This window comes from Gymnodraco acuticeps, unplaced genomic scaffold (assembly GCF_902827175.1).
Source record: "Gymnodraco acuticeps unplaced genomic scaffold, fGymAcu1.1, whole genome shotgun sequence".
NCBI classification, from domain to species: Eukaryota; Metazoa; Chordata; class Actinopteri; order Perciformes; family Bathydraconidae; genus Gymnodraco; species Gymnodraco acuticeps.
The window spans coordinates 1,984,657-1,998,690 of record NW_022991064.1 but is presented as its reverse complement, the minus strand read 5'-3'; positions in this window follow the sequence as shown (position 1 = coordinate 1,998,690).

Sequence of the window (14,034 nt, the reverse complement as noted above, 5' to 3'; positions counted from 1 at the left end):
GAGTGATCCAGTTTCAACGTCCTATTGCTGCCCATCAGCTGCAGAGAGTTAACTAATTAAAGCAATCAGGACTGGTGTCCATTTTAGGCAGCACTTTCCTGGAGCGTCAGCTTCAGCGTCAGACAGACAAAGACAATAGAGTCCTGTTGGAGTCACGAGGGAGGCAAAGAGGAGGCAATCCTACTTTAACTGTGCTAAGTATCTCTGATGTTTTTGTCCCCTCCTGCTAAGACATGTGTATATTCTCCATTCCTGTTCATGTGTCCTCTTGCAAATGTTACTGGCACCGTGCATCTCGTAATCGTTGTAACCAGCCTGCTCTCGTCTATCCCACATGCTCCACTGAGATCCAACATCTAGTTTCAGGTGGCCTGTGGAACTGCCAGTCAGCTGTTCCTAAGGCTGACTTCATCTCTGGCTACGCCTCCCTGCAGTCTCTGGATTTCCTTGCTCTCACTGAGACCTGGATTACTCCATCCAACACATCCACACCAGCAGCTCCCTCCTCAGCATATTCCTTCACCCATACACCCAGACCCACTGGCAGAGGAGGTGGCACTGGTCTCCTGCTCTCTTCCAAATGGAGCTTTTCCCTCTACCAACTACCAATCTTCTCTCCTTCCTCCTTTGAATTCCATGCCGTCACAGTAACCCATCCTATACAATTAACCATTGTTGTTCTCTACCGTCCACCAGGCGCCTTGGGGGACTTCTTGGAGGAATTAGTTAATCTCCTCTCACACATCCCTGAAACTGGCCCTCCCGCTGTACTTCTCGGAGACTTCAACCTCCAAACAGAGAAGATATCTGAATTAATATTTATTTTAACCGCCTTTGCTTTCTCACTGTCTCCATCCCCACCAACTCATAAAGCTGGCAATGTCCTTGATCTCATATTCTCAAGGAACTGCTCTACTTCTAACCTCTCTGTAAACCCGCTCCACACATCCGATCACTTCTTCATTTCATTCTCTCTACCCCTTTCCAAACATAACAAACTAATCTCTTCTAATTCTGCACCTGTCCACCGTAACCTTCGCTCCCTCTCCCCCTCTACCTTTGCCTCATCGGTGCTCTCAGCCCTCCCTTCCTCTGACTCGTTCCAACTCCTGCCTCCAAACTCTGCTGCAGAAACTCTCCTCTCGACTCTTTCATCCTCTCTGGACTCTCTCTGTTCTCTCACATCCCGGCAGGCTCGTCATTCCCCTCCTGCTCCCTGGCTAAATGACACACTGCGTGCTAATAGAACCATCCTCCGGGCAGCTGAGCGGAAATGGTGGAAATCCAAACACCCTGATAACCTCTCCTCTTTTCTTCTTCGATCTCTCAGGAAAAAAGCACTTTCTTTCAAGATAAGATCCATTCTTCCCACTTCAATCCCAAAAAACGATTCTCTATCTTCTCCACCCTCCTTGACCCCCCCAGAGCCCCTTGCCCCTCCTCCAAGCGACTTTGTTAACTAGTTTTAAAAAAAAAGGTTGATGATATTCGCTCTTCTTTTTCTGACTCACCTTTACTCACCACTGGGTCACCAGACCCTCCTTTCACCCACACACTAACCTCCTTTTCCCCTCTCTCTCCAAGTGAGGTTCTTACCCTCATTACCTCTACCACCTGTCCTCTGGACCCTATCCCCTCAAACCTCCTTCAGACTATCGCTCCTGGTATTCAACCATTTCTCACCCATCTCATCAATACTTCTCTAACGTCTGGTCACTTTCCAAACAGTCTTAAGGAGGCAAGAGTAAACCCTCTCCTAAAGAAACTCACTCTCAACCCGTCCGATGTTATAAACTACAGGCCTGTCTCTCTCCTCCCGTTCCTGTCTAAAACACTTGAACGCACTGTCTTTAAACAACTCTCCTGTTATCTCCATCAGATCAACCTTCTTGATCCGCACCAGTCTGGTTTCAAGGCAGGTCACTCCACAGAAACTGCCCTCCTCGCTGTCACGGAGGAACTACACACTGCTAAAGCAGCCTCCCTCTCCTCTGTCATCATCCTGTTGGACCTGTCTGCTGCATTCGACACGGTGAATCATCAGATCCTCCTTCGCACTCTCCAAGAACTTGGAGTTTCAGGCTCTGCACTTTCCCTCCTCACCTCCTACCTCAAAGACCCACCTACAGGGTAACTTGGAGAGGGTCCTTGTCAATTATCTACAGGGGTCCCTCAGAGCTCTGTCCTCGATCCCCTCCTCTTCTCTCTGTACACAAACTCGCTCGGATCTGTCATGAGCCCGCATGGTTTTTCATACCACTGCTACGCTGACGACACTCAATTCATTTGGTGTTTTCCCCGTTCTGAAACCCAGGTTGTCGCACGCATCTCTGCTTGTCGAGCTGACATCTCTCAGTGGATGTCTGCTCGACACCTCAAGCTCAACCTTGACAAGACTGAACTGCTTTTTCTTCCGGGAAAAGATTGTCCCACTCTTGACCTAACAATCAACATCGGCCCCTCTGTTGTTTCCCCGACTCAGACTGCAAGGAATCTGGGTGTGACCCTAGATAACAAACTGTCCTTCACTGCAAACATCGCTGCAACAACCCGCTGCTGCAGATACACTCTTTACAACATCAAGAGGATAAGTCCCCTCCTGACCCAGAAAGCTTCTGGTCCAGGCTCTCGTCATCTCACGCCTAGACTACTGCAACTCACTCCTGGCTGGTCTACCTGCATGTGCCATCCGACCTCTGCAGCTCATCCAGAATGCAGCGGCTCGTCTGGTCTTCAACCTTCCTAAATTCTCCCACAGCACACCGCTCCTCCGCTGGCTTCACTGGCTTCCAGTAACTGCTAGAATCCACTTCAAGACAATGGTACTTGCGTACCATGCTGTGAATGGATCTGGCCCTTCCTACATCCAGGACATAGTTAAACTGTACACCCCAGCACGTGCACTCCGCTCTGCATACGGCTCGCTGCACCCTCACCGCGAGGGGGACCCAAGTTCCCATCAGCAAAAACACGTGGGTTTGCTATCCTGGCTCCAAAAGTGTGGAATGAGCTCCCCATTGACATCAGGACAGCAGATAGCTTACACATCTTCCGGCGCAGACTGAAAACTCATCTCTTTCGACTCCACTTCGAGCAATAAAATGAAACTTGTTTAAGTTATATACTAACTAAGCACTTACATACTAACAAAGCACTTATATACTAACTAAGCACTTACATACTAACAAAGGACTGGCTTATCTAAAGCCTATTGAGTATCACTTTAAATTGTTTGGCTCTATGAAACCTGATGTACTTATATGATTCTGTTTTCTTCAAGTTTGTATCTTCTTGGTCCAATGCACTTATTTTAAGTCGCTTTGGATAAAAGCCTCAGCTAAATGAAATGTAATGTAATATTTGTATGTGTTTATATCTGGTATTCACTTTCTTTCTGCTCTCTCCATCATTGTGTCCTGCTTTTTCCTCTTCACTCCATCTTTTTCTCTTTCTTTTTCTCTCTGGAGGACACTGGCAGACCTCTGCATTAGTGCTCTGATCCGGAAGAGGGCTTATGGGAGGGATATGGATTCCATAAAGCACTCAGCTCTATAAACGTCTCCCAATCCACATTCAGCACCTGGCTAAATATTATCCCAGCAATGCTTTGGTGACGTCCTCAGAAAACAAGAAGGTATCGTCTGATGACAAATGCTATGTTTTGATTAATGAACTCCTCCGAATGACATGAAGTTTACGATGATAGCAATGGCAGATGTACTACTTGAAAACCTGATCAGCTTATCAGCTGTAGCTAGCAAGCTAATTAGGCTAACGTTTACTCCATGAGTAGCCTAGATGAAAACACTGTCTCCAGCTGACATGTTTAATGTTTTCCACTAACTTGTTTTAAATTATGAACCCTTAAAAGGTATTTTAAGAATGCACTTGATCGAAACATACATGATAGCATGCTAAAAAAATCCCAATTTCAATAAAGAGCAGGACAGAGAGGCTAACATTTACCCAAACTGCAATTGCAAAGGACCGCCTGGGAAATACTACAGAGTGGACAAATGTGGTAAGTAAATGATGTACTTAAAAGTAAATCATGGTTATTACTTAAGGAAGTCATTGCCGGACATGCTTACAATTGCATCATATATTTACAGTAAGATAGAGCAAATAAACACACTGTTTAATGCATTCCTTGCACTTTTGCTCTCTTGTCTAAAATAAATCTTACAAAGCTTGACAGGCCTGACGTGCCTAGTTATGGATGCTAAGCTAGGTTTGGACGATCAGTGTTTGTGGTAAGGGTTTAACCAACTGTCTAATGTTGGTTTGAAAAGTAAGAGCCTATTTGGACCGACTGTAAACATTAAGGGTTGCTAACTGAGCCATAAGGCCATTTTTATCGATGGCTGTTGTAGCTGTTTGCTCAAGGATCTCTCATGGTTGCGGTTATTCATAATAATAATAATAACTATTCTAATAACTGTTTTATACCTTCATGAACTCCTACATTACAGCAGTGGTTGTTAGACACATCGTTTGAATGCTCTTAAATTACACTTAAATGATGACTAGCTTAACTGATGGAGCTTGAACAATGGTTATTATTTTTGACAACTCCGCAACTATACTAGGACCTAACAGTTAGAAATGCTAAACTGACATGAGTCTTATCAACCATACAAAAAGAACACATCCTCAAATGACCACAATGAAAGTTCACAAGAAGTACATGAGGGCATGGTACCTTATGGTTACCCTGAGTTCAGTTTCCTGTCAGCTAAACAAACCACTGTTAGAGCGTTTGTGAACACCTGTGTCTACATGAACTCTGATCTGCTTATCACGGTACATCTTGTACAAAGACGATTTACATTTGAATCAGACTAGATGTGATAAACATCCTGTTTCTTAATTTGATTTTCAGTTTTCTATGATGTATCCAATTAGTGACAGCACATTTAGACTTAAATGAAAACACACGAGTAATGAGGGTCCTTGGCTACTGTGCACGGGAACCAAAGAGCTGCAACAGCCGCATGTGACACTTAGCAAGGCCTCCACATGGAACGACTTATGTCCACTCTCTGTCTGCCAGAATGGTTTGCATTTGGAAGTACAACCTCAGTCGTGTTTATATGATTTGATGATAAGTATGTCTTAAGTCTCAGCCATACTGCGCTGTTAAATAATAACTTCAGGCTTACTAGAAAAGAAGTAGACAAAAACATGGAAATTCCCATTTGCCTAAATAAATAAAAAATGTATTGATTACTGCCTGATAACAATTAATAACCTGTCGTGTTGCTGCCTTGTTATCTTTCAGTCAATCCTATCCTCACAAGACATTTCACAGGAAGACAACAGATCGCTATCTAGATTACATTTCATAAATAAGATTGTCCCTTTAGTTCAAATCACATAACCAGGCTCAGAAGTCAAACATGCTCATTTTTAATGGCCTTTGGCAGCGCAGAACTACAACAAAAAACTCTCGGGTTTCCACAGCTGCACTCTGCACGGTCCACAACTTGGGAAACCGATTTGGAGGAAGGGATCCAAGATAGAGACACGATCAAGTGGACTTGATGCGACCTGGACTACCTCAGCCAGTGCACACTGAGAGTGATGGAGAAGAAAAACAAAGCGCTGGAGGGAGGGAGAGGAATCACAGAGGAAATGAATATCTTACAGTAACACATGGTGTGAAAGAAAGAAATGTCTCTCTCGCTGACCTTGTGTTTTTCATTCCTCCCCTCTCATTCCCTCTCTCCCTTCCCTTCCTCCTCCACCCCTCACTTGCGCTCCATGGTGATTGAAATATGCAAGCATAATAGTCTGGGAATCGAGAGGTTTATGAAGGAAAGTGCGTTTGGGCTAGGCCTGCTATGCCGCGTTACATCTGTGTTGAAGACCAGTAAAAGATAAATATGCTCTCCAAACCATGGCAAAGAATGGAATCATCACTTTGAAACTGTAACACCATGGAGAGAAAATTATGGAAAGGAGAAGCTGAGTGAGTTGGAGATGTGGATAGAGCAAGATTTAAAAAAGGCAAATTATGCTGCTAAGAAATGAGTAATGGGAGACTTGCTTTGCTGTGGTTTCTCTACATGTACTGAGTGCAGACCTCAGACCAATTTCACTCAATTTGGCCAAATCATATCTCCTCTAATCAACTTTCTCCCATACGTGATATCTTTAGATATGTGTACATGGTATTTGTCTCTCCAGTTTCACTTAGAACGTGGCTACGGTAATCTGGGCAGTGTCATGACCGATGTTCTCCTCCTCTCCAGAAAAAGCTTTGTTAGCCCTCACTCATCCAGACAAGAATAATAGAAGCCAATTATCTTGGGCCAGCGACTTCATAATTATCTTTGGGATCCGTTCCCACCAAAGTTTTCAAGAGAAACCAATTGGGAACCCTCAATTAGTTTAGATTGATGAATCTTAAAATGTATTTTTGTAAAATCAAGAGGAAAAAAGTGTCTCTTGAAGCGAAAATAGTAAAGCTGTCAAAATATTTCAACTCAATCTGTACGTTTTATCTAAAAGAGTCTAACAATATGAACGATCTCAAGGCATAGTGTGCTCTACAATTGTCCTAATTTGAAATATGCTGCCATTAATCTAAGATTGCTTTCTAAAAACTCATTATGCAAACCAGTCTTAAGTTGTGCCAACTGTCCAAAGATAACAAGTTGTACCTAGTTAGGCTCCACAATGTATTACTTTAGGTTTGGATCGTTTTTACAAAGTCCTTTTATGCTGTTACGCAATTGGACTGATCTGAATTGGCCACACATGACGATTCACATTTCCTACGCCATGTTGACAAGTGCATCCCACTTCCTTTTTCCTACAGTGTCCTCAACTGTCAGCTGTGGCAGGCATCCACACATCTCCCAGTCCCTCGATGCCCTAAAACAGCAACATTAGACCGGAAACATTGGTACCATCCCACTTTCAAATATGTAAGTGGCTTTTTGAAGGTTAACTGATGCGTGCTTGTTGCAATATACATTCAAATATGAAGATGTTTGATGATTCCATATTACTGAAAAATATGGACACACAAAAAGAGAACAAATATGGATCTATCAAGATTTTGAAAATGTTTCCTTGGGCTGCTGGTTAGTGTTACAAGCATACTTGTCCTTTATATCACCAGTAGCAAGGGCGGGTCTCCAGGTGGTGTTGCTCACATCACACCACCATCATTTTAGTTTCAAGCCCACCACACACTTAACATAAATGCCAAATACGGGAAAATGGAAACATCAGATGCAATTTTCCAAACATGTCACTAGCTCCTATTTTTAGATACAGTGCACCTTTTATAAAGGAGGTAAACAACTCTATAAAGAGGTGCTAATGAATGACGCACTCTTCGTGAAACCCTCTACTGCACTTGTCATTCTTTCCTTGCTGATTCAAGCACCACACCTTACACTACTGACCACAGTCATTCTGTTATTTATGTAGTAGCCAAAAATATTGGTGGTCATGCTTATTCTCAGTTTCTAACTCGACAACCCTCTCTTGTTCCACTCTTTGAAGGGTTCCTGGTCATAGACTGGAAAAAAACATTGAATGATTTTGGATTTTTTTTTATTATTATAGCAAACACAAAAAACTATTAACCTTATAAGTACCTACAGTTTAATATTTGGACACTATAAAAATGTCTTCCTAATATTACACTTGCTTAATATAATCATTCCCACTAAACCCAACTGTGAGCAACATTTTTCAGGTTCTGTTGTAAAAACATGTTCATGTGAGCTCTGTCAAAAAGTAATGTGTCTGCCAAAAAGCATCTTATTAGCAACTGTGTTATCATCGATAAATTGTGAACATTTAGCAAATGTGTTCAAAGCATTTGTGTTGCATTATTAACATCTAGTGTACAAAGCCTGCTTGCAAATGGCATTATTACACAATGTAAGTTTTTCAAAATAAATTAATTAATAGAGATGATAAACGTCCACAGTGACAGATGACCATTTCATATCTATTTTGCAGCATACACCAATGGTAGAAAAATTCAAACTTCACGATGCTCTAAGGCGTATATGCTATGATTATACAGCATGTTAAATATGAATCTACTGAGGTGCCTCATGTAGAACACAATGTGAGTGTTGTGTTGCATGCAGGGGGGTCAGGGGTCACTGAGGTGTGAAAGGCACTGGTTTAGGGAGGTGAAACTGTAGTTGAAGGCACCTTGTTATAATTACACACTTACGTTCAAGCACAAATTCCTTCCGAATACATTCACCCCCTGGGTTCTTATTTTATGTTATTTTCCTCTCCTCACCGGTGTCCGCCAAACTCCGTTATATCCCCCCCCCACTGACATGTTTTCCCAGATCTGGTGTTGTTGCTAAAACGGTTAGAGCTGGAAAACCAAACAAAGCATGACACAGCACTCCATCACCTGGCCTGATGATGTCATGACATCATAAAAACGCTGCTGAGCCTACAGCCCCACCCTTCTGACAGCACATGTCAACGATTGGTGAGCCATGTGGGCAGGTGTGTGTGTGTGTGTATATGTTAAAATCAGTGACATATTTTGAAGGTTGAGTAGTGACAGGGCATGTTTTTAAGACCCCCCCCCTTCGTGTTGTAAAGTTGAACCAGACCATGCAGCACCGGAGCTGGGTGTGAATGGGGGGTTGTGTCTCTGAACAGTCCACTCTTTGAGCCACCATTACCAGGTCCAGCCTAGCGGATCGAGCATTCATGGCGGAGGTGTCGCCATCAGGATGGTAGCGGTCTCTGGCCTCAGGTGTTGGAGTACAATTAGTGTTTCAACTGAATTCTGGTTGCAGGATATTCCATTACCACAGCACCATCAGTGAGATCACTTATGAATCACCTTTAACCATTAGAGTTTTGAACCTGCTGTCAAGAGGATTTAAGATTTGGGATTTATTTAGTGTTGCGCAAGTTACTTTGATCAATATACAAACCAATCAGCTGTTTTAATAGTTTCTATTGGGAAAACGGTGTAAAAGCTGTGGATAAATCCAAACATAAATGTCAAATGTCTCTTTCCGTTAACTGTCAAGTGGGAACTAAGTATTTTTTGTAGTAAGTTTTTGTGTTTCTCTTGTTTTCCTACAATACTGTTTATTTATTTTTATAGAAAGGGGCGGGTCATATAAGATTATTTTCTTCTCCCTGCTCCTTTTCGCTCAATGGTGTGTTCACAGAGACATATTTTATAAACAATTATTATACATTAAGTTGTGCATACCATGAACGGAACAAATTAAAATTAAATTAAATGTCAAGTTCCTGCTGCAAACGTTAACATGCTTATGTTTAGCAGATGATGATTACCATTTTACTTTATGCGAATAACATGATAAAGCTGATTCGCATATCATTTGTGCAACATGTTTTGGTCATATACGGAAATGGTGCTAAATGAAAAGCTAATAGATTCCCAAAATGATTATGAATCATCCTGAGAAAGACAATCAGCCCCTTGTGCAATCTATAGCAATAAATCAACTAGTTGTCAAGGAATCAAATTTGAAACCCACAAAGTGACCATTATGGTGGTATCAGTGACATCAGGACGGCAGATAGCTTGCTCATCTTCCGGCGCAGACTGAAAACTCATCTCTTTCGACTCCACTTCGAGCGATAGAACTATTAACGAAGCACTTATATACTAATAAAGGACTGGCTTATCTAAAGCCAGTTGAGTAGCACTTGAAATGTTTGGCTCTATGAAACCTGATGTACTTATATGATTCTGTTTTCTTCAAGGTTGTGTCTTCCTGGTCGAATGTCCATCCATCCATCTTCTCCCGCTTATCCGTGGTCGGGTCGCGGGGGTAGCAGTTCCAGCAGAGAGCCCCAAACTTTATTTTCCCTGGCGACATCAACCAGCTCTGACTGGGGGATCCCAAGGCGCTCCCAGGCCAGCGAAGAGATATAATCCCTCCACCTGGTCCTAGGTCTACCCCTTGGTCTCTTCCCAGCTGGACGTGCCTGGAACACCTCCCTAGGGAGGCGCCCAGGACGAATGTACTTATTGTAAGTCGCTTTGGATAAAAGCGTCAGCTAAATGCAATGTAATGTAATGTAATGTAATGTATCAAAGTCATGGGATAACGGAAACTAAATATATCCTACAGGGACGACAATGTCTGCACATAATGTTTTGGCAATCCAAAAAAAATGTAGAAAGTGTTTAATCATCTGTTCAATGCTCTGATTTGTGGAAGGAATAGTATGCATAGAAAGGTTTTCTTGGATTCATTACCATGTGGACAAAGACATGAACTGGTTACTCATGCCAGATGAATGCTCTGAGAAACTAAGAAAGTGGCTACGGTAAATCTTCATTTGTTTTACTCACAGCATCATCGATTTGAAGTCATTCACACCTGCCAAGAAGGAAATAAAACAGAGGACAAAAAACAGATAAAAGTGAAGAGAAAAATGTGAATGTTGGATGCTCTCTACAGTTGGAGTCATACTTTTTTCTTCCAAAGCACATCTCTGAGGACATTTGAGTCTCATTCAGTCGGCTAGACTGGCTTTTATATCCACTAAAAATGTCTCCATGGTGCATACCGAGAGCAAAAGAAACCAAATGTGGTATTCTGAAAATGGGTTGTATTCAGTTATCATGTTTCGTCTTTCCTTTGTTTCTTTGGAATATCATTTTGGTTTAACTGATTATAGCTACATTTCTGAATCAAAGGATCGCCTTGATGGAATTACAGACGCGGAAATAATGACATAGTCTCATAGCATATTATCAACAAAATCGGTTCATAGTTACTGTGAAACATAAACCACATTGTGCTCAGATGATGGCCGGAAAGACTAACAAGCACAAGGAGAATTTCTCTCAGTGACAGTTAAGGCCCGGACACACCAAGCCGATTTTGGCCGTCGACAGATGTCTGGCTGTCGATGAGCGTCCTGTCGCCCTGCTCAGATTGGTGTGTCCCGCACCGTCATGTATTTCCGGCCGTGCCGACACCTTCCGCCGCCGATTCGACATGTTGAATCGGGAGGCTGTCGGCTCAAGGCCGTCGGCCAAAGAAATCACTCTGATTGGCTGTTCAGCTTCGCGAATCAGTGCATGAGAAGCGAAACGGAAGTGAGGGACCCAAACAAACGATTAAGAAGGCACACACAGACGGCTATTCTTTTTCATTTTCATCTCACCTGGACGCAAGAGTTTCTTTTTCATCATGGCGATCTGGAATGAAGAAACCGAAAATGGAACGCACACGCTATTTGTTGTTTGTTTATATCACTGTCTTCCGGTTGTTGCCTCTGACGAATACATTACATTACATTACATGTCATTTGTTAGACGCTTTTATCCAAAGCATTCAGTACTGTGGACAATCCCCACAGGAGCAATTTGGGGTGAAGTGTTTGCCCAGGGACACAACGACATGCTGACTGCAGTGGGACTCGAACTTGCTATCCCCTGATTCGAAGTCCAGCACACTTCTACTGAGCCACAGCCTCCCCCTTAATACACACTACCGCCGCCTGCTGGTAAGGAGAGTTATTGCCACTCACGCATGCGCAGTTCGTACGTGCTACTTGGCCGTCGGCTGAAGTTTTTGCAGTGTGTTCCAGTGCCACTGTTGGCCAAGACGCAGGAGACGTGAGGCGACAACAGTCGTGTTCCGTCGGGACGTGTTCTTTGGTGTCAGTTTGGTGTGTAGGGGCCTTTAGAGACCCAATCATTACAAATAAATGCTAGAGACCTTTATTCTGACATGAGGCCTCCTTCTCGTTAGACCGAATATTTGATATTTGCGTAAGGGACCGTTTGCGGCTGCATGTGGACATGTGTGTGGCTGTAACATGGCCAGAGAGATCCGAATCGGTCTGGCTTTTTAATTGTTCCCTGCATTAAACCATATGGCTGTCCTTAAACTGGCTAATTGATGCAGATGCTGACAGTCAGAGGGCCAGACTCTGACCTCTAGCATGAGAGGCCCGGAAACACAGCTTCTGACAGCTTCCTCCCTCTTCCTCTCTGCATCCGTCCCTTTGGAGTAGGACCCAGTCGGGTTGTGTCTGGGTCAGATTTACAGTAGATGTAAGCACCACTGAGCCCAACCTGGCCGCCCTAATTGGAAAAAGGTTTGTGCGTTATGAGGCCCACAGAGAGCGCTTTCAACACCTCTGCACTGAATGAGTTACAAAATCACAAAGGGAGGCCCATAGGTTAAGCAGATGAACACATGTACACATGTAGGGAGAAAACCTTCTACAATATGTACGCACGCACACAGAGATCACAAATTCCATGCCTTAAAAATCAAGACGAACTTTTGGCGTAGTGCTTACAATACTGAATGGCATGAGCGAGGAAATGGGAAAGGCAAAAGTTGAACATCCAAGCTACACGTGTTTGGCACGACGAGGCCATTTGAAAATAGAATCCCATTATACAGCCAAACATATGTATGCATGTATTTGAAGGTCAATGAATACACGCATATGTCCCCTTGCACTCTCTCAGACAAAAACACAATACATAGTGAAGTACAAATAATTTCCTGTTTTACCAACATGCTCTCTTATCCAATCCAACTTTATTTATATAGCACTTTAAAACCTCCGGATCAAAGTGCTGTACAGAGAGATACATTGTTACTTATGCTAATGCCCTGCTCGAAAAACCCACATTATTAGCATAAATCATACTGCAGTTAGATCCTTTTAAAACTGTGCAGATGCAACGTCTTACACCTGAGAGCACAGGACTTTTATGACAGGTTAACATTCAACAGAGAAAATTACTCCTGCTGTACTATGTTGTGTGAGTACTGTACCTTTCACAAGCATTATGGATCACTAAAGAGGCCTGCTCTGTGCATACTGCCCTGTCGGATGAATACGACCCAATGCATAAATCTTTCATCACCCCTTTGTTTCACTGCCGAGCAGGTTAAGAAAGGTTTTACTTGGCAACAATAGAAAGACTTTGAAGGCTTTACAGTTGGGTAGACACACAACAGACTCCAGCAATAATGGGATGGAGAAACACTAAACCTGATAATAATAATAATACCTAGAGTAGCAATGTGAAGACTTTGCTGACTTTTTCATCAGGGACAAAAGGTCAAAGAGCAGAAATGATTATGAAGTATGCGATCAGTATAGTTAAAAAGACACATTTTATTAGCTGAACCAGCCGCAGTCAATGCCCTGTTTTCGTCCAGACTGAAATATTTCAACAAGCAATACCAGTTAAAGTTAACACTTGTTCTTAATTATTATGGCCGGGACTTTAACGCGTTAATTAAGATTAATTAATTACACAAAAATTAACGCGTTAAAAAAATTAACGCATTTTAATCGCACTTATTTTTGCACCGCGGAACGTTTCTCACTGGATGAGTTTCAGGCGTACCGATTATACTGGAGCACCAACTAACGTTCATGACTTCAGACAACAACAAACCACAGTGAACAACAGTGGGAAATGTTGTTTTAAAAAACGGACGGATGGAAGCGTCGATAAGAGCACGGTTGTGTGCAAATTATGCAAAAAGAAATTCGCATATCACCGCAGCACATCAAGCCTCAAGTATCACCTCAATGCAAAACATATAGCAGCTAGCGTGGAACCTAGCGTGGACGTTAGCCTCTTTTATCGCGTTCACACCAAAAAGAGCCGGTACTAAAATTAGTTCATGAGAACCTTTTTACCCCCACGAAAGTCCCTGCTAGAGAGCAGAGAGCTGCTAGAGAGCAGGGACTTTCGTACGGCTCTCTTGTGAGAAAAGAGCTATATTTCTGATTGGCTGGGCGGATTGCAAACCACGCCCCGTAAAACTCCCAAAAAGTGTTGTGAAGCCGCCATTTTATTATCCTCGCATTAGCATTATTAGCATTAGCCCAGCGCAGAAACGCAGAGAGACTAACTTATGGCAACACAAAATAAAACATGGGAGCGGTGGAGATGAGGAGGTGTCGGCGTTCTGGCGAATTACTCGGAAGGCTTCTCACTGTTCTCAGGTCAAATATGTATATGTGATTAAAAATGCGATTAATTTCGATTAATTAATT